Consider the following 22,234-nt stretch of genomic DNA (forward strand, 5'->3'; position numbering starts at 1 on the left):
AACCCCAGATATCCTTTGCCCTACCAGTGCCTTCAATTTATTGATTCAAAAACACTGTCATCCCCTTGATATTTTTCTTTCTCATCCAGCTTGTATTTCATGGCCAATCATTATAATCCCTTCTTTGCCTATAGCTTTAATTCTTTTGTTCCTCTCAGCTTTGTTTTGCTTGTTTGGTAAAACAGCAACATGGGTTAAAAAGAACTCTCTGCCTACTCATGCCTTGCTCCACACAGCTGAATGTGAGTGGAAAAAACATGCAACCACCCCTGATCGGTTATCCTTTAAATTCATGACCATCAACCTAATGACAGAAAGGACATTCATAAATGCTGCCTGCCTGGCAATAATGCTACATTTCTCTGGTTCATACTTTCTCAGTGGGGGTGATATTGCTCCAGGCAACAATATTTGATTCTGCGAGGGGAGGAGTATGAAAATGAAGGAAAAAATTTAAGAAACACTGCTCTTGTCCATTCACTTTGACATTTTTCTGGAGGTACTTCTCACCTCTCTCCCCATTCTTCCAGACAAGCATTTGCCTTAGGGCTCTCTCGCTGGCTATTCTTTCCTACCTGGTGTGCTTGCCCCCAGATATTCACATGGCTCACTCCTGTTTAAATCATCCTATTTAAAACTGAAATCTGTAACTTTTTCCTCAGCACTTTTAATTCTTCTTGCTTTGCTCTATTTTTTTCCATAGCCCTGATCACTCTAATATAGTCTATAATTTGCTGATGTGTTATGATTATTTATTGTTCATCTTCTTCTTCGAAAATATAAACTTCAGGAGAAAGAGAATTTTTATTTGTTTGTTTTCAGTGATTTATCTCAAATACCTAGAATAGTGCCTGGCATAGGAGATTCTCAGTGACTGAATAAATGATTTTCTACCCAAATCTGTATCTGTTGTGTATAATCCAGGGTTCTCCAGAGAAACAGAGCCAATAGAATGTGTGTGCATATAGGGATGTAGATAGAAAGAGAAATATATTTATTTTGAGGAATTAATTGTAATAAGATTTACATAAAAATGAAGTAAGTGGATATTTATTTTAAGGAATTGGCTTACCCAGATGTGGAGGCTGGCAACTCTAAAATCTGCAGGGTAGGCAGGCTGACTGAAGACCCAGAGAAGAGTATACATTGCAATTCAAGTCTGAAGGCCACTGCCTAGAATAATTCCCTTTTCCTGGACCTTTAACTGATTGGATGATTGGATGAGGCCCAAGCACATTATGGAATGTAATCTGCTTTACTCAAATATTTCAATGTTAATTCCATCTAAAAATATCTTCACAGCAACATTCAGACATATTTGATCAAAATCTGACTACTGTGGCTTAGTCTCCTTGACACATGAAATTAACCATCGTATCTTTTTCTCAGTTAACAATATGATTTTCTATTCATGCATCCTTGGCCCCTTCCATTTCTTCAAATCTACTTATTTTACCAAGTCCATGCATTTTACTTGGATGTATATGCCATATACTAAAGGCATAGATTGTAAAACCTGTGGATTTTGCCCCTATTCCTGAAATAATTCTTTCCCACTCATTTTCTTTGCTATTCTATTAGTTCACATTCACATCCTTTCCTTCCTGGATTGTCGTGAGTTTCCTAATGGTCTTCCCACTTCCAGATTCTCTCCTTTCATAGTTACAAAAAGTACTTCTCTAAAGAATATATATATTTAATCTTTGTACTTCCCAGCTGAACTCTTTCAATGGATTTCTAATACATACAGAATAAAGGCCAAGATCCATAGCATAATATATGAGGTACCTTATGAAGGGAAATGTTCTCTCTTTATATTTTATTGTCATCTCTTTGTTCGTTTGAAAGACACAAATGTGTATTACCCAGATCCCCATTCAAGGAAGGGTTTGTTGACGACACGGCTAGGGATGCTGTCAGCTCCTTCAGGATTTACCTCAGCTGCAGAAAATACTCTTGCCCAAGGATATACCCTTCCCACAGTGGCCCTTATCCAATGAATAATTGCAGTGAGAGTATAAAAGCCTAGGCTTTTCAGCCAAAGCTTCCTGTGGGTCTGGTCAAAACTTTGAGGTTCAACTTTTCTACCCAATCCTCATTCTTACTTCTCCCATCTATAGGTATTGATGCCTAACAAATACCCTGTATGCCAAACTTCATCTCAGCCTCTGTTTCCCACAATAATTCCATCTACACCTAACTATAGTACATTCTGGATTCCAGAATCTGGCATGCTGTGTTCTTTCAGACTCCCGTGTTTTTAAGCACATTGTTTTATCTGCTTGATCTGCTCACCCTATCTCCCTCTTTTTTGAAAACTCAATTTGTTTCAGATTGGGTTCATCTGCTGCCTTCCTTGGCCCCTTCAAGCTCAATTACACTTTCCTTTGTATTCCAGTGACACTTGGTTTATACCTTTATTATCACCTAATAAAATATACTGTGATTAGTCAGGACTCTTTCATTTGCAGAAGACAGAGACTCTGTTCAGTCTGACTTAAACAAAAACGGTATTCTGTTGGCCATACAGAACCAAAAAGTCGATGGATGGTGCCAATTCCAGGTATGGCTAAAAGCAAGGACACAAGACAATGTCATCAAGATACCAAATCTCTTTCTACCCATAGAACAAGCTATCTCCATGTGAATGCAAAGTAGCTGCTTGTAGCCAAGACTTAAAAGACTTACTCATACCAGCTTTCTTTCTCAGTGGAAAGAACAACATTTTTTATTTAATCACTTTGACATGCATGCTCTAGGGAAGACTCAGATAGGTCCAGCTTCCGTCACTTGCTCATTCGTCAACAAATTATTGTGAACAGAGTCAGGACATAGCAGATTTTCTAGACCTAGAGATCAGGAACTGCTCTAACCAGACCATGTGGAACGTGTCCCCCGGAGGAAATATGGTTACTATTAGCTGAAGAAGGAGAGGGGTTAGTGGATGGGCAAAAATAGCACATATTTGCTATGTACTGTGATAGCTGGCCAAAAGTTAGAGATAAAATTCAAGTGGGCTGGGCTTCCCTGGTGGTGCAGTGGTTGAGAGTCCGCCTGCCGATGCAGGGGACGCGGGTTTGTGCCCCGGTCCAGGAGGATCCCGCATGCCGCGGAGCGGCTGGGCCCGTGAGCCATGGGTGCTGAGCCTGCGCGTCCGGAGCCTGTGCTCCGCACCGGGAGAGGCCACAACAGTAAGAGGCCCGCGTACCGCAAAAAAAAAAAAAAAAAAAAAAAAATTCAGGTGGGCTGATTTTATGATTCTAAGTTTTCAAGTCATTCATGTCCATTGATATATAAGATAGATTTCAAGTGGCTTGAAATGAAACTGAGGGAGAAAAAATTGAAGCACCATCAGGTCAGTGATAACAAGACAAATATTTCACTCCTTGAAAGAATGCAGTTTTCATCTTGCAGAGCTCTACTGAATGTAAACAAAGAAAAGAGAATAAATTTTAAATATATAAATCACCTGATATCAGGCTTCCCTCTTGATTCTCTGGCAAAGGAGTTTGACATATAGCATACAGAGGGCTAAATATGAGAAAGAAATGGTGCAAGAACAGATACAAAATTAGAGAAAGGAATGCATGAAAGACAATTATGTAAGATTCAATTTGCTTATCTAATAAAAGTAATAACCACTTAACTAATGTTTATGTGACTGATGATTAGGGTACACTGTAGCCAGAATGTTAATTAGCATACTTTCTCTTATTTGAGATGTAGATCTATATATAATATATATTTCATATATATATATTTCATATACATAATATATATATTATATATACCATAATATTATATATATATGTATATATATATATAATGAAACAGAAAATAATACTGGGAAGACAAGGTCAAACTAGTATTTAATCCTATAAAACTCCATGCACTGGCTACAACAGAACCACAAATTAGACTCACAGACTCCTAGAAGCCTAGGAAAAAAGAGAAATGGAATTCTTTATACCATTCCAAGTGCCCAGTTATTCAGAAGAAGCATAAGTATTCATGACGCTATCACAAGAACAAATTACCTTATCATTAGATAGCGCCTGTATGACATAGTAGTCAGCGTCCTCAGCGACAGCATCCTTAAACATTCCGTATAATAGCAAAATAGCTTCCTGCAGCCCAGGACTAACTCCATGCTGGATAAGCTGACAACATCATGACAAAATTTAAATCAGTGAAAACAATTAAATTACAGCACAGAATGCTGTAATGTGCATAGATGAAGAATGAATAAATGTACCTGTGGTCTGTTCAACAATGTGATATAATTGGGGCAAAAGATGTAAGTGAAATAAGTCCTCTCAAGTTATGTCTTCTTAAGGGATGTCTGTAACAAGATGGCTTTTTCTTCTTAGTGGAACTTAGGTCAACTTTCCTTACATAGGACCATCCAAAAGAAGCAACCCTATAACAAAATCTACTCTCTGTGGGACTTCCCTGGCAGTCCAGTGGTTAAGACTTTGCCTTCCAATGAAGGGGGTGCAGGTTCAGTCCCTGGTCGGGGAGCTAAGATCCCACATACCTCATTGCCAAAAAACCAAAACATAAAACAGAAGCAATATTGTAACAAACTCAATAAAGACTTTTAAAAAATGGTCTACGTCAAAGAACTTTTAAAAAAATCTACTCTCTTTTACATGACTACTGTCAAGTAACTGTTTCTATTCTCTATGTCTTGACTACAAAAAAGACAATTTTTTAAAGGAAGAAAATAGCACATAGTAACTTCAACATCTGTTTTCTTTTTCTAATAGAATAAGTTAAAAAGGCAAATATTAAAATAATCACTAGCTTCAAAGCAGGAATGAGAGTCAAAGTATTCAACAGTTTGTCTGGCTCTCACATGGCCCAATTGCAACAGAGGCTGGGTGCAACCTCTACTGTACTGGGGCAGGATTCTGGGTGCTAGGGCGTTCTACTGTGAAGGGCATTCACCTTTTAGTTATTAGGTCATAGAAGGGGGCAGGTGTGAAAGGAAAGGAGGGAAGCATCTGGGGGATGCAGAGTAGCAGCTATTTCCCAGTGAATATCTGAGTATTTAATATTTTAACACTTCTGACTCTCTGGCAGTACAAGATGCTCCAGGCGTTATCTTAGGTGCTCCAGTCCTAAAATCAGCCATTTATCCAAGGAGTCAGTGTTAAAATATTAAATTACTAGTCAGCTAATGATTTGACATGGATCCTGAAATACGTGGAATCAATAAGTCTTGCAGGTGTTGTCGAGGGTCTCTGTGTATGTGTTTGAGCATTCCGTCAACAGTCAGGCAGGCAGTTGAAAACTCTGCCATAGCCTTCACATCCTGCTTTTTCAGAGCCTCAAGTTCAGCTAGAAGTGAGAGTTAAGTCTTCTAGTTTCCCCAGAATATGTCAGAGTTTTTTTAAAGGCCCATATGGACAGCTCATTGTACTTCTCCTTTTTGGTTAGCCTTTAAAAAATTTCCCCAACTGTTATCTACCACCCTAGACAGTAGCAATGTTAAATAATTTTCACTGATTATTTTCAACAGATGCCCCAGGGCTGCTGCATTAGGAAAGTTCCAAGTCCAGCCCGATAAAGACAACCTTTGAAAGAGGGTTCTCCCAGGGAATGATCAGATAGGTCAAATAATAACTACTCTCTGGAAATAAGGCTTTCAAAGAGCTCAGACTCCATGTTTCCCCCTCCAGTGGCTGCCAGGCTACTGATTTTTATTGTGATTTCAAGGTTTTGGTTTTCAAAGATACCTCTGAGTTGTGGAGGGCAAGATAGTAAAAGGGAAATTAAAATGACCAATATCTAGGTTTTATTTTTTAAATAAATATTCTCAGGTTCCATCAAGACTTTGATTAATTTCCAGAATTCTGAATATGTTAGTTCTGATAATGTTGGCCAGTGATCTCGTGGCTTTTATGGAGTAGAAAATTTCTGAACTCTTTACTAACCCCAGTGATATTACCCCCAAAAGTTTATTTAAACAAAATATTTTAACACTTGTTTGGCCATGCAGTATTTTACAGCTGAATATCAGCCTGCCTTCTAAGCACAGTTGGCATAGTTCACCAACTGTGAACTACCAATTTAAGTATTAAGTTTTCTCCGTACCTAGAAAAGAGATTAATAACTTTCTTTTAACTCTAGTGTTGCCTGGAGATCTTCAGCTGATTTCTGGCCCAAAGCCATGAAGATGGAAGGTGTTAATTTTTTCCCTAACATGTCTCAGTTACTGTGTAAGATCCAGCTGCTTTTACTTTCTGCTGAGATTACCCCTGACCCACTAGCCAGAGCATCAAGCAGAGTTTCTGTTGCTATCTCTCTACCACATAGAACACTGGCTTCATAATATAGAGCCCCTATCCTGATTTATTACTAAATCACTTGCTCAAACCCATTTTCAAATAATCTCTCCACATTAAAAAATGAATCTTTAAAGAGTCCACTCTGTGTAAAAATTTTTTAAAAATCCTTCAAACAAAAAGAACTGTATCAAAGATGGCTGTACATATTTTGCCATTGTAACTTTAGCAGCTTTTTTTTTTTTTTTTTTTTTTTTTTTTTTTTTTTTTGCGGGCCTCTCACTGTTGTGGCCTCTCCCATTGCGGAGCACAGGCTCCGGACGCCCAGGCTCAGCGGCCATGGCTCACGGGCCCAGCCGCTCAGCGGCATGTGGGATCTTCCCGGACCGGGGCACGAACCCGTGTCCCCTGCATCGGCAGGCGGATTCTCAACCACTGCGCCACCAGGGAAGCCCAAGCAGCTTTTAAGCAGGAAAATGAGAAACTAAGAGAACAAGCACGGAAGTTGCAACAACTACTTAAAGCAGTGCATCTCAAACTTGGTAATGTCTTAGAATATTCTAGAGAGTCTAACAAATATTCATACCTAGTCTCCTCCTCCCCTAGCTATTATGTCAGAATGTCTGGGAATAGGAACCAGGCTTTTGTATTATTGAAAGATTCCTTCCCAGGTGATTATGAAATGCAGTCAGGGAAAAAATCCCACTGGCATAAAGCATGTACTGAAGCACCCTACTACCCCATGTGTCCTTACAAAAATTTCTGGAAAACTCCAGCACTGGAAGGTCTCCTGCCCTTGCAGGAGATCCTTTCCTGGAGTATGTGGAGGAAGGGGTACATTGCAGCAAATGGCCATAGAAACTCCAAGTTTGCAGGCTGAACTAGAAAAAAAAAGTAAAACAAAACAACAAAAAAAACCAAAAACAAACCACACTCTGAATATCTCTGCGTAATACGTAAAGCCATTAGGCACTGGGATAGAAGGCAGAGTCCTGGGTTCTAGTCAGCAAATAACATCTAATGAGTGCCTACCTGTGCCAGTCTCTAACCTGTATTAACCAGCTTGGGTAAGTTATTTAACTAGATCTTGAGTAAGTTATTCATAATTTCTAGACATGGGATTCTTCTAGTAGCCCATGGCAGAGTTTTTAACTTATGAGTATTTTTCAAAGTTCTTCAGAAGGTTTATTCCATTTTTCTGTAATTATGTACTTCTTACTTTGGAGGGTTCAAATATAATTTCCTTTATAAAAAGGCAATGCTAGAAAATAATAAGGTTTTAAAAAATGCTCTCAGTTAACAAATTGAAAATCTGGAAGTATTTTATTGGTGCTCCCTTTGGAAAAAAAAGTTATAGTTGTCTGTAAAGTTTGAAAGTCTGGAAAAATTTGAAACCACTCATTTGGAAAATAATGTCTGTGTTTGATGACTAACTTAAGGAACAGTAATTCAAATTACTCCAACACCAGTGTTTGTAAAATATTGTGTTTTGAAATGTGAAATGTCAGATAACTTTATTTTTCCCACCATTGCTTATAGAACAGGCCCGTTTAGGATTTCTCTTGAATTTTGAAACTAAAATTTAATTTAATTTTCCTTTATTTTATTTTTTTTTTTTATTTTTTATTTTTTTTTTGCGTTATGCGGGCCTCTCACTGTTGTGGCCTCTCCCGTTGCGGAGCACAGGCCCAGCGGCCATGGCTCACGGGCTTAGTTGCTCCGCGGCATGTGGGATCTTCCCGGACCAGGGCACGAACCCGTGTTTCCTGCATCGGCAGGCGGATTCTCAACCACTGCGCCACCAGGGAAGCCCAATTTTCCTTTATTTTAAATCGAAGTTAACACTAGAGCTTACTGAAAGAATAGCAATCTTAGCTGGCACGGCTAATTATAAATTTACTTTGTTTGCAAAAGATTTTTGCCTCTTAGGACTAAGCAAATGAAAAATAATCATTTTCTTTGGAAAATTCTGGCTTTTCAACTGGAAATCTTGTATTGGTGAACTGTTAACCTTTATCCTGTATCATTAACAATCATTTGGAAGCATTGTAGTCATTTTGGTAATTGGAACATAGTACTCCAGTCATGTCAATGTAATCCCTGTATGAGGAAATCACCAAAATGTTTAGAGAACAGAACCCTGGCTTGATGTGGGAGTGACTGAATCTGTGTTTTTTTAAAAATTATTATTCTTTGTCTATACTGTTTTCTCTAAGGGGGCCTATTTTAGAGTGAAAGATCCAGGCTCCAAAGACCTTAGAAGATGCAGTGTTTCCAAGAGTAATACCAAAGTTTTTTTCCTAATTCCTTTCTACTCTGTGTGCCATTCTTACCACAGCAAAGAATCAAAACACTATCCTGTGAATTCAGTGTGTGTGTATGTATATATATATATAATATATATATATATATAATATATATAAATGCAAAAGTAGTTGTCAGATAATTAGATAGGTACCCAGTGCCTTTTAACTCTTTTTGCTTCATAAAAACTTCAAAAACAGCTTTCCAGTCCAGTATTTTCTTCCTGCACATTTCAAGAAAGGTCCATTTGTATGCCAGATGAACCAGTTATCAAAACTTTCTATTGAGTTTTTCATATTTACTCAGAGGACACAATTGTGGCGATAAAGGTACAAAAAGGAACCACCAATACCTACCAAATAATAGAAGCTCTGGCCAAGTCCATACAAATGCCCTTATCAGAGATAACAGTGTTAAAAATGGTAAATATCATACCCAAGGTCTCCTGATTTCTAATACAGAGCAAATATTTGGATCATAAATCCTGTCCCTCAGCTTGTGCATTATATTTTGTCATTTGGGCAGCTAGGTGAGCAAATCAAATTATGTGTTTTGAGGGTCAACCTTTTGAGAGATAGTCAGACTTATTGGTAAGCACATAGATTTTCAGGGTCAGATGCACCTGACTTCAATGTCTTGTTTCTAACTACTAGCTGTGCACCTTCGGTCATGTTATTCACAGTGTCTGAATTGCAGTTTTTTCATCTGTAAATAAGAATATCTGCTATTCAAGGCTGCTGTAATTAGTTGAGTTACTTATATGTGTTTCCTGTCATATCAAATACACTTAGAGTTAGTTATTTCCACTTTTTCTCATCAGTGGCCATCTTGACAATAAATAATTCATTGTAATAATGAAGTCATGATTTACTGAATGAAAAAACCAATAACTGTGGGGGAATGGGGCATTTGCTGACTTATGGCAAAATGTAAAACAGTTGTTATTTTCAAACTTGGCAGCAAATATTTTATAACAATGGTGAGTCTCGCATTCAATCTATCAGCATGTTCTGTATATTCTACCCACAAAACCTATTCCAGATCTCTCCACTTTCCTCTGTACTCTCTAGTAGAGCACTAGACCAAATAACCGTAGTCTCTCATTTGGAACATCCTAACTGTAACATCCTACCTGGTTTCCTTTCTTCCACTCTTGCCTACTTTGAAAGCTGTTCTTCAACACAATATCCACAATGCTGTTTGCAAGCCATAAATCAGTTATCCAGCACAGGACTTTCATTGTACTTAGAATAAAATTCCAACTTTTTGCCATGGCAATAAAAGAGCCTTACATGATCTGCCTTCTCTTTCATTCTCTGTCTTCATCTTTATTCATTTTCTGGGGCTGCCAAAATAAATGACCACAAACTTGGTGGCTGAAAACAACAGAAATATATTCTCTTACAATTCTGAAGGCTACATGTCCAAATCAAGATATCAGCAAGGCCACACTCCATCTGAAGGCTCTAGGAAGAGTCCTTTCTTGCATCTTTCACCATCTTGTGACGCTACCTATTCCTTGGCTTGTGACAATGTAACTCCAGTCTTTGCCTACCTCCATCTTCATGTGGCCTTTTTCTGTGTGTGTATGTGTGTGTGTGTCCTTTTCTGTCTCTTATAAGTTCACTCTCATGGATTTAGGGACCATTCTAATTCAGTATGGTCTCTTTTCAATCTTTAATTATATCTGCACATTCTGAGACTACAGGTAGACCTGAATTTGGTGGGGAGGGACTATTCAATCCACTACAATCTTGTGGCATGCTCCCTTTCAGTCGTTACATTCTAGCCACCTTGACCTACCTACCTCAGTCATTCCCTAGGGCTTCTGTATTTCCCCTTTCCTCCTCCTGGAGCATCTTTCTCCTCCCTGAATTTTGCATGACTAGCACCTTATTATTCAGCTTAAATATCACCCCTTGCCCTTAACTATTTAAATAATAGCCACGAGTTAGTAATAACTCCTCACAAGTCACTTGTTACTCCATCACCCTGTTTTATTTGTTTTGTTAAATTTTGACTTTCTGAAATTATCTTTTTTTGTGTTAATTGTTTTTATTCTTACACCATTCCATTCCAATAGAATATAAAATCCATGAGAACACAAACTATAACCATGTCTTTAACTCTTGTATCTCCTGTACATATCTCATTAATAGGACCTTAGTAACATTCAATAAATACTTGTTGAAGGAATGAGTGACCAAGTAGGAGAAAGAGTATGAATTGGGGGGTTAGTTGACCTAGATCCTAGTCCTTTGCTACTAACTAGCTATGTGACCTTGGGTGCCACAACTAACCTCTCGGTTTATGTTTCTCCATTTATCATTGAGGGGGTTGATTGCTGAGTATTTTTCTGTCTAGAAGACTCTTTTACCTTCCAATAGGTTCTAGACCACGTTTTTGTCAAAGAGACAGCATTTGTAAATAAAAACATCCATTATACTCTTGAATAAAGCCTTGTACTATGGCTAAATTAGTGAATTAATTGGAAAGTTCTACGTTTCAATACAATTTTGGGAAAACAATCTTTTTTTCCTTAAAATTTGGTTCTTTCTGAAGATGGTCATCAACTCTATTTTCTACTTTGTCATTTGGTTTCTGAGAATATTTCATATAGTTTTGGTCTCATTTAATAACCTGAGTCAGAGTCAATACTCATAATTTTGGTCTCATTTAATAACCTGAGTCAGAGCCTCCATTGAAAGTGGGATATTGATTTGCACAACCACACTCTGCAAGAGAGAAAATTTCTAATGGATATATGGTGATGACAATATTACTAACACTCTCATGAGTTCAAAAGAAGATACATTTGAATTATTCCTAATTTATTTACTTTTACAGCAATTCAGGTTTAATAAAAGAGCTTATTTTCTAAACATACCCTCTAGAATTTTTGTTTGCTTGCTTTTCTTGACAATTCTATACAATGAAGTCTGCCTAAGTAGAGATTCTGAATATGCTTTGTGGAGAAGAATAGAAAAGAAGATATCTTCTGCTCTAAATTAATCTTCTCCTGAAACAAAACTTTAGTAATGATACTACGCCAAACACAGAAGAGTATCAGCTTTCAATGGCTGTTTCACTGTCTGCCACTGTGCTCATTGTTTGACTAAAAGAACGAATTTTGTTGCAGCCTCTGAGAAGAGATAACATAGAGCCCCAAACACATAATAGCTGATCCTAAATCCAAATACATTCTATATCCAGAGCTGCCGCTACCCTCTTGGCTACCTCTAAGATGTATGAATTTGGAAAGTTTTTCTCTGCATAACATATTGAATTTTTTATCTCAACAATAACAATTTATAAATATGTTGCTTCAAATACCTGTTAGAAGAGCATATACATATGAAAGTTACATATAAACAGTGTGACTTGCACTAAACCATTCGCTCAATTTCTATTTGATGAACAATGGTCAGATGGACATTAGACAAAATGCAGGGGTGGCCAAGTCAGGTAGCCAAGACTTTTCTATGTGAGACATTAACTCAGACATAATATTTTGGGTTTTTCTCAGCAACCAAATATTTGTATATACCTCTTTAACATGGTAATTAGGAATGAAGGACATAGTTATGTAGAGACCTAGTTATTTCCAAAAGGCATATTCTACAGCAGCTAGCATGGTGAGTTTTAAAGTACTTCAATCTGAAAAGAAACATTTATTTCCTATATAATTTATTTAATGATAAAAAATATTCTTCATGAAATGAGAACTGTGAGAGAGAAGGAACACAGAATTCCATATATTGAGTAAGTTAGTTGAAACAAAATATGGTAGTAGCATGGAAATGGAATAAAAAAACCAAAGGCATCGTGTAACTGTAAATCTCTCTGCCTTGATACCCTTAACTTACCCTCTCCTTCTTCCCCCTTTTCCCCTATTTCTTTCTTCCCACTTTTTTCATCTCGTCTTCCTCCTTCCTCTTCTATATAGCTAAATATTTTTGTCTACCCTTTACTGTACTTAGGATATATTTCTAGGAGTGAAGTTACTGGGCCAAAAAAAGGTCAACTTTTTGAAATTTCTAGCAATTGATTTTTACTAGTTTGGTTGGCAGCATCTGTGTTTATCACCAATGAAACTCACATTCAGGGACCAGGAATCCTTGCTCTGTGAAGGTTATATTAATACAAAATCAATCATTGAGAGTTGTTAGGTATTGAACATAGTCAAGGCAATGTGGTGATGCATACAGACCAAGAGGAATTTTGATTCTGAAAAGTTTTCAATAGTACACAGAAAAAATTAAGAAAGTGCAATGTTCACTCAGCATTCTCAGTTTTGCAACTCTGAGGATACAGAGGTGCTTGTATGCTTGATGTAGGAAAAATTCTGGTTAGCTTTTCAATTATTTTTATTAAACTACAAAACTAACCAGAAATAAGTGAGAGATATCCATGTCTATATTTTCCCAGTGGTCAGAGTCATTAACACTGGTAATGACTCTGCACCCCAGCAAGCACTCTGGTCTGGATTTATCAGCTCTGCCCCACTTCTCCTCTGGAGCCTCTCTGACATGAAGGAATACAGTTCCAAAATCTTCAACTGGAATACTTTGCCTCATTTTCTATTTTCTAAGTCTTTACTACAGAAATATCTAATATTGCTCTTTTATAAATGTTGCCTCCTTTTTACATTTCCATCTTCCATTTCCCTATTTTTCTAATTATTGTCAATTTGAAGACATTATGTAATCAGATACTACCACATGTAATAAAATGTCACATTTGCTGTAGATATTAAAATAATAAAAAACGGGAAAAAAATCTATGAAGGTTGGAATCATCTTGGAAAGCTTAAAGTCATGAGTCTTTCTAGAGTCTGACACAAAGATAACACTTAAGAACAATTAAACCTTTAAAAATAATAAGAATAAAAGTGAATTGAGCCTTCTGTTTACATTTGTTTGAAGACTAAGGAGCTACAATTAAATAGCTTATAAATCACTTGAAATCTATGCAAAATATGACTGATTAATTGATTAATATGTGTGCAAAATGTAATTAGCAATTAAGTCAAATGTTGAAAGAGGCCAGTTTAACATATACACATAATCTTAGTTTCTCAAGGGTCAGGGTGGTTATTTTTTTATACAGTAAATAAAATGCTTAGCATATTTTTTAGATTCTCGTAGTACAGCAATGAAATAAATATATAGAGTACATTTGGCTTGGACTTTAACAGTCCAAACATTTATTGTAATGGGAATTTTATTGCTAGCTTTATAGAATATTTGTTTTAGAAACAATTTGAAGTTGGATTTTTTTGTTTGTTTTTAACATTTTTGTCAGTGTCTTAAAAATTTTTATTTACATACAGTAAAATTTACCAATGTGAGCATACAAATTGATGATTTTTAACAAATATATACAGTTGTGTAACTACCACCACATTTATTATACAAAACACATCTATCATCTCAAAAACTTTCCTCATTGCCATTTTCAGTCAGTCTTCTCCAGTCCCTCAACCTCCCTGTAACCACTAATTTACTTTCTATCATTATAGTTTTGCCTTTTCTAGAATTTTATATAAATGGAATCATATGGTATGGGGTATTTATCATTGGATTCTTTCGCTGAGCACCATGATTTTAATAGTCATTCATGCTATGGTGTGTGTCAGTTTACTCCTTTCATTACATGAAAATGTGAAAAATAGGACTACAGGAAAATGTAAAAACATCATTCTTTCTGGCGACAATAAATAGGAGTCCAAAAGTGTTAACTCATAAGTTCTACTTGCAACTAAATCATCGACAGAGAAATGAGCTCATTGTTATGTCAAGGAAATAACCAGAAAATTAACTGGGCCTAAGCAAATTCATCTTAACTTCTATTACTCCTCCAGCATAGACATATTTGTTTTCTGGCACTAAATTAATTTGAAAAAGCCTCTAGTGCTTCCAGTATGTGTATCTTTTATTTTTAAAGTAGTTAAATGGCTTTTAAGAAATTCTTTTCTTGAGTTGAATGAAAATGCTCTTCCTGGGAATAATAACATACACTCATTCACCTTTTACATTGTTTATCCTGATGTTCTCGTTAATTAGCAAAGACATTTTTGCTTACCTACACTGTATTTTTACTTATAGCATTTTTTGCTGCTAATGACTTAACCTGCAGTGAAGGTATATGCCTGGACTTCATAGAGAATACAATTGTCAAGCTGAACAAACACTATTAAAAACACGAAATTAAAAGTTCTTACTATGAGAAAAAATACACAAGCTTCAAGTGTTAAATGCCCTTTTAGTCTCCTTTCTTAAGCTTAGATGCCAAGGCTGCTGTACTTCAAATCTTGTTCCATATTGTAAAGCATAAGGAGAAATAAATATTTGGTTTTGTTTCCTATTACTACTATAAAACCTAGTTCCTCTCATTTAAAAAAAATGCTAGAGACTGTCATATAGAATGAAGTAAGTCAGAGAAAAACAAATATATATTAACACATATATGTGGAATCTGAAAACATTGTTATAGACGATCTTATTTACAAAGCAGAAATAGAGACACAGACATAGAGAACAAATGTATGGATACCAAGGGGGAAGGGGGGGTGGGATGAATTGGGAGATTGGGGTTGACATATATACACTATTGATACTATGTAGAAAATAGATAACTAATGAGAACCTACACACAGGGAACTCTACTCAGTGCTCTGTGGTGACCTAAATGAGAAGGAAATCCAAAAAATGGGGGATATATGTATATGTATAGCTGATTCATTTTGATGTACAGTATAAACTAACAATATTGTAAAGCAACTATACTCCAATAAAAAAAATGCTACTAAAAAGCCAATGAATAAATTTAAAATAAAATAATATATTCAGATATACCAGAACAAGGAAGGAAATGGGGAACAGAGAAAGAAAAAACAGAGGGACAAACACAAAACAAATAATAAAATGGTGGACATAATTCCAAACTTTTCAATGTATTACAATAAATATTAATAGACTAAATACTCAAAGGCAGATATAATCAGATTAGTTAAAACTGAAAAACCCCACAGATTGAAAGTAAATGATTAGTAAAACAGTACGCTATACAAATACTAAGCATAAGAAGGCTTGAGTAGCTATGTTAATATCTTTAAAAATTGGTTTTAAGACAAAAATCATTACTAGAGATAAATAGGGACATTATAGAATGATAAAAATGTCAATTCATCAAAAATACGTAAAAGTCATAAACATGTATGCACCAAATAAGACAACTTCAAAATACATGAAGCAAAAATTGACAAAATTAAATGGACAAGTAGGCAACTCTACAATTATAGTATTGGAGTTTAATGTCATTGGCCTGAAATGAATGAGACAGCTAGATAAAAATTTGCAAAGGCATAGATGATTTTTATAGTAGTATTAACCACTTTGATCTAACTGATATTTATATATCTCTATAACAATAGAATACAAAGTTTTTTCAAGTACATATGACAGATTTACTAAGATAGATTATATGCTGGGATTCAGATCAAACGGTAAATTCTCTCTCCAAAACAGATTAATGTAAAAAATATATATATGTCACCAAATATATACATATATCACCAAATATTACATACAAAATGATGATAAAAATACAATATAACCAATTTGTATAAACAGATAAAGCAATGTTTAGAGGAAATTTATATCATTAAATGCTTATTAGCAACAAAAAAGAAAGGTCTCAAATTAGTGACCTAAATTTCAACCTCAAAATGACAGAAAAAAAGGTAAAATTATACATAAAATGAAGAAGAAATAATAACAGAAATCAATCAAATATAAAATACACAAATACTGAAAACTCATTCTCTGAAAATATCAACAAATTTCTAAACCCCTAGAGACCAATGATGAAAAAACATATGGGGCTTCCCTGGTGGCAAAGTGGTTGAGAGTCCACCTGCCGATGCAGGGAACACAGGTTCGTGCCCCGGTCCGGGAGGATCCCACATGCTGCAGAGCGACTGGGCCCGTGAGCCATGGCCACTGAGCCTGCGTGTATGGAGCCTGTGCTCTGCAACGGAAGAGGCCATGGCAGTGAGAGGCCCGCGTACCGCAAACAACAACAACAACAACAAAACATATGGACAACAAAATCACCATAATCATAAGTGGAAAGGGGATTATTATTATAAATCTTGTAGACATTGAAAGCATATTAAAAGAATAAAGCAATAAAATTTATGCCACCAAATTTAACAACTTAGATTAAATGGTGAGATTTCTTGAAAAATATAATTTACCAAAGTTGACACAATACAAAACAGAAAATCTGTATTTCTATAAATCTATCAAAGGCAGTGTACCTGTTAAAAAAATTTCAACCAAGGAAATTGCAGGCTGAATGATTTTATTGGTAAATTATATTAAGCATTCAAAAAAAAGTAACAACAGTTTTATCCAAACTTTTTCAGAAAATATAGGAAGAAGGACCTTCCCAACTAATTTCATAAGGCCAGCAATACCTTAGTACACAAACCTGAGAATCACATTTTATACATAAAAAAGAGCAATATTTCTGTTAATGTAAACAAAAATGCTTAGGAATACTACTAATTAAATCTAACTATATAAAAAGGGTAAATTACCATAATCAACAGAGTTTATCTCTGGAAGGCAAATTTAGCTTGATATTTAAAAATCAACCAACTTAATTCACCATTTAACAGAATAAAGTGGAAAGACCATATGATCATTTCAATAGATGCCAAAACAACACAAAACAAACTTTGACACAAACCCATCAGTGATTAAAAACTCTCAGCAACTAATGACTAAAGAAGAATTTTCACAATTGGATGATGAGTGTTTACAAAAAAACTATAGCTATAATCTTAATGATAAAATATTGAATGTTTTCCTTTATAGATAGAGAACAAGGCAAAGATTATCACTTTCACCAGTTCTACTCAACAATACACTAGAAACTGACATCTTTACAATAGGTTAAGAAAAATCAAATGCATCCAGATTTGAAAGGAAGAAGTAAAACTGTCTTGCTTGGTAGATAAAGTGATTATGATCATGTATATCATGATCATTCCATTTACAAGAAAATCCTTGTTAAAACTTATAAAACTACTTAAAGTAATAGGCAAATTTAGCAAAGTCATAAGATTCAAAACTGTAATACAAAACTCAATTGTATTTTATTTCATTTATTTATTTATTTATTTTTGGTGGTACACAGGCCTCACTGTTGTGGCCTCTCCCGTTGCGGAGCACAGGCTCTGGACGCGCAGGCTCAGCGGCCATGGCTCATGGGCCCAGCTGCTCCACGGCATGTGGGATCTTCCCAGACCGGGACATGAACCCATGTCCCCTGCATCGGCAGGTGGACTCTCAACCACTGTGCCACCAGGGAAGCCCTCAATTGTATTTTATATAGTAGCAGCAAACAATTAGAAAATAAAATTTTAAAAATAATTCCAGTTAAAACAATGCCAAACAAACTCCGAAAATATCTTGAAATAAATTAACAAGAACTTGCAAGAAGTATACACTAAAAACTACAGAATAGTCCTGGGATAAACCATAGGAAACCCACATAATTAAAGAGATACATCATATTTATGGACTTAATATTAAGGTGACAATTTTCCTCAGATTTATCTGCTGATTCAGGAAAATCCCAAGCAAAACCCCAGCAGGTTTTGTTGTTGTTTTTGTTTTAAGGAAATTGATAAGTAATTACTTAAATTTACCTGGAAACACAAAAACTCTAGATTAGATAAATCAATTAGAAATAAAGAGCAAAGTTCCTCAACCTCATTAGTCATAAAAATGAAAATTAGAACCATGACATACTACTTACACACCCATTAGAAGAGATAAAATTAAAAAGACAATACCAAGGTGAGGATGTTGAGCAGTTGGAACTTTCATACACTGCTGGTGGAAATGTAAAATGCTATAAGCACTTTAGAAAATTGTTTGGCATTAAATGTACATAAGAATTAAACATACACCTACCATGCAAAACAGGCGTTCCACTTCTCAGCGTTTACTCAAGAGGAAAAACAGTGTATGTTCACATAAAGACTTGAACATGATTGTTCCTAACAGTTTTATTCATAATAGTCCCCAAATGGAAATGATTTAAATGTCCATCAATGGCTGAATGAATTTTTTGTTTGTTTGTTGTTTTTTTTTTTTGGTACGCGGGCCTCTCACTGCTGTGGCCTCTCTCGTTGTGGAGCACAGGCTCCGGACGCGCAGGCTCAGCGGCCACGGCTCACGGGCCCAGCCGCTCCGCAACATATGGGATCCTCCCGGACCGGGGCACGAACCCGCATCCCCTGCACCGGCAGGCGGACTCTCAACCACTGCGCCACCAGGGAAGCCCCGGCTGAATGAATTTTAAAAATGCAAACACTACTCAGCAGTGAAGAGGAAAAGAAGTGAAAGTAATACGACACAAGAGTACATAGTACATGATTCTGTTTATACAAAATTCTAGAGAATTCAAACTAATTAATAGTAACAAAAAGCAGGTCAGTGATTGCCTGGGAAGGAGATAAAACAGGAAGGGATGGCTACAGAGGGCCATGAGGAATCTAGTATGTGTGATGGATATATATTTTGGGGTTTTTTTTGTTTAATTAATTAATTTATTAATTAATTTATTTATTTATTATTATTTTTTTTTTTGTGGTACGCGGGCCTCTCACTGTTGTGGCCTCTCCCATTGCGGAGCGCAGGCTCCGGACGCGCAGGCTCAGCGGCCATGGCTCACGGGCCCAGCCGCTCCGCGGCATGTGGGATCTTCCCGGACTGGGGCACGAACCCGTGTCCCCTGCATTGGCAGGCGGATTCTCAACCACTGCGCCACCAGGGAAGCCCCTAATTTATTTATTTTGAATTTTGAATTTTATTTTATTTATCTTTTTATACAGCAGGTTCTTATTAGTCATCCATTTTATAAACATCATTGTATACATGTCAATCCCAATCTCCCAATTGATCACACCACCAGCCCCACCCCCCTGCTACTTTCCCCCCCTTGGTATCCATACATTCTCTACATCTGTGTCTCAATTTCTGCCCTGCAAACTGGTTCATCTGTACCATTTTTCCAGGTTCCACATATATGCATTAATACACAATATTTGTTTTTCTCTTTCTGACTTAACTTCACTCTGTATGACAGTCTCTAGATCCATCCATGTCTCTAAAAATGACCCAATTTCGTTTCTTTGTATGGCTGAGTAATATTCCATTGTATATATGTACCACATCTTCTTCATCCATTCATCTTTCAGTGGGCATTTAGGGTGCTTCCATGACCTGGCTATTGTAAATAATGCTTCAGTGAACACTGGGTTGCATGTGTCTTTTTCAATTATGGTTTTCTCTGGGTATACACCCAGTAGTGAGATTGCTGTGTCGTATGGTAGTTCTATTTTTAGTTTTTTAAGGAACTTCCATACTGTTCTCCATAAGGGCTGTATCAATTTACATTCCCAGCAACAGTGCAAGAGGGTTCCCCATTCTCCACACCCTCTCCAGCATTTGTTGTTTGTAGATTTTCTGATGATGCCCATTCTAACTGGTGTGAGGTGATACCTCATTGTAGTTTTAATTTGCATTTCTCTAATTAATGATGTTGAGCAGCTTTTCATGTGCTTCTTGACCATCTGTATGTCTTCTTTGGAGAAATGTCTATTTAGGTCTTCTGACCATTTTTGGATTGGGTTGTTTGTTTTTTATTGTTGAGCTGCGTGAACTGTTTATATATTTTGGAGATTAATCCTTTGTCCATTCATTCGTTTGCAAATATTTTCTACCATTCTGAGGGTTGTCTTTTCGTCTTGTTTATGGATTCCTTTGCTGTGCAAAAGCATTTAAGTTTCATTAGGTCCCATTTATTTATTTTTGTTTTTATTTCCATTACTCTACAAGGTGGATCAAAAAAGATCTTGCTGTGATTTATGTCAAAGAGTGTTCTTCCTATGTTTTCCTCTAAGAGTTTTATAGTGTCTAGTCTTACATTTAGGTCTCTAATCCATTTTGAGTTTATTTTTGTGTATGGTGTTAGGGAGTGTTCTAATTTCATTCTTTTACATGTAGCTGTCCAGTTTTCCCAGCACCACTTATTGAAGAGACTGTCTTTTCTCCATTGTGTATCCTTGCCTCCTTTGTCATAGATTAGTTGACCATAGGTGCATGGGTTTCTCTCTGAGCTTTCTATCTTGTTCCATTGATCTATATTTCTGTTTTTGTGCCAGTACCATATTGTCTTGATTACTGTAGCTTTGTAGTATAGTCTGAAGTCAGGGAGTCTGATTCCTCCAGCTCCACTTTTTCCCCTCAAGACTGCTTTGGCTGTTCAGGGTGTTTTGGATCTCCATACAAATTTTAAGATTTTTTGTTCTAGTTCTGTACAAAATACCATTGGTAATTTGATAGGAATTGCATTGAATCTGTAGATTGCTTTGGGTAATATTGTCATTTTCACAGTATTGATTCTTCCAATCCAAGAACATGGTATATCTCTCCATCTGTTGGTATCATCTTTAATTTCTTTCATGAGTGTCTTATAGTTTTCTGCCTACAGGTTTTTTGTCTCCCTAGGTAGGTTTATTCCTAGGTATTTTATTCTTTTTGTTGCAATGGTAAATGGGAGTGTTTCCTTAATGTCTCTTTCAGAGTTTTCATCATTAGTATATAGGAATGCAAGAGATTTCTGTGCATTAATTTTGTATCCTTCAACTTTACCAAATTTACTGATTACCTCTAGTAGTTTTCTGGTGGCATCTTTAGGATTCTCTATGTATAGTAGCATGTCATCTGCAAACAGTGAGAGTTTTACTTTTTCTTTTCCAAATTGTATTCCTTTTATTTCTTTTTCTTCTCTGATTGCTGTAGCCAGGACTTCCATAACTGTGTTGAATAATAATGGTGAGAGTGGACATCCTTGTCTTGTTCCTGATCTTAGAGGAAATGCTTTCAGCTTTTCACCATTGAGAATGATGTTTGCTGTAGGTTTGTCGTATATGGCCTTATTATTGAGATAGGTTCCCTCTATGCACATTTTCTGGAGAGTTTTTATCATAAATGGGTTTTGAATCTTGTCAAAAGCTTTTTCTGCATCTATTGAGATGGTCATATGGTTTTTATTCTTCAATTTGTTAATATGGTATATCACATTGATTGTTTGGCATATATTGAAGAATCCTTGCATCCCTGGGATAAATCCCACTTGATCATGGTGTATGATCGTTTAATGTGTTGTTGGATTCTGTTTGCTACTATTTTGTTGAGAATTTTTGCATCTATATTCATCAGTGATATTGGTCTGTAATTTTCTTTTTTTGTAGTATCTTTGTCTGGTTTTGGTATCAGGGTGATGGTGGCTTCATAGAATGAGTTTGGGAGTGTTCCTTCCTCTGCAATTTTTTGGAAGACTTTGAGAAGGATGGGCATTAGCTCTTCTCTAAATGTTTGATAGAATTCACCTGTAGAGCCATCTAGTCCTGGACTTTTGTTTGTTGGAAGATTTTTAATCACAGTTTCAATTTCATTACTTGTGATTGGTCTGTTCATATCTTGTATTTCTTTTTGGTTCAGTCTTTGAAGTTTTTACCTTCCTAAGAATTTGTCCATTTCTTCCAGGTTGTCCAT

Source organism: Kogia breviceps, chromosome 1 (genome assembly GCF_026419965.1).
Source record: "Kogia breviceps isolate mKogBre1 chromosome 1, mKogBre1 haplotype 1, whole genome shotgun sequence".
Taxonomy (NCBI): Eukaryota; Metazoa; Chordata; class Mammalia; order Artiodactyla; family Physeteridae; genus Kogia; species Kogia breviceps.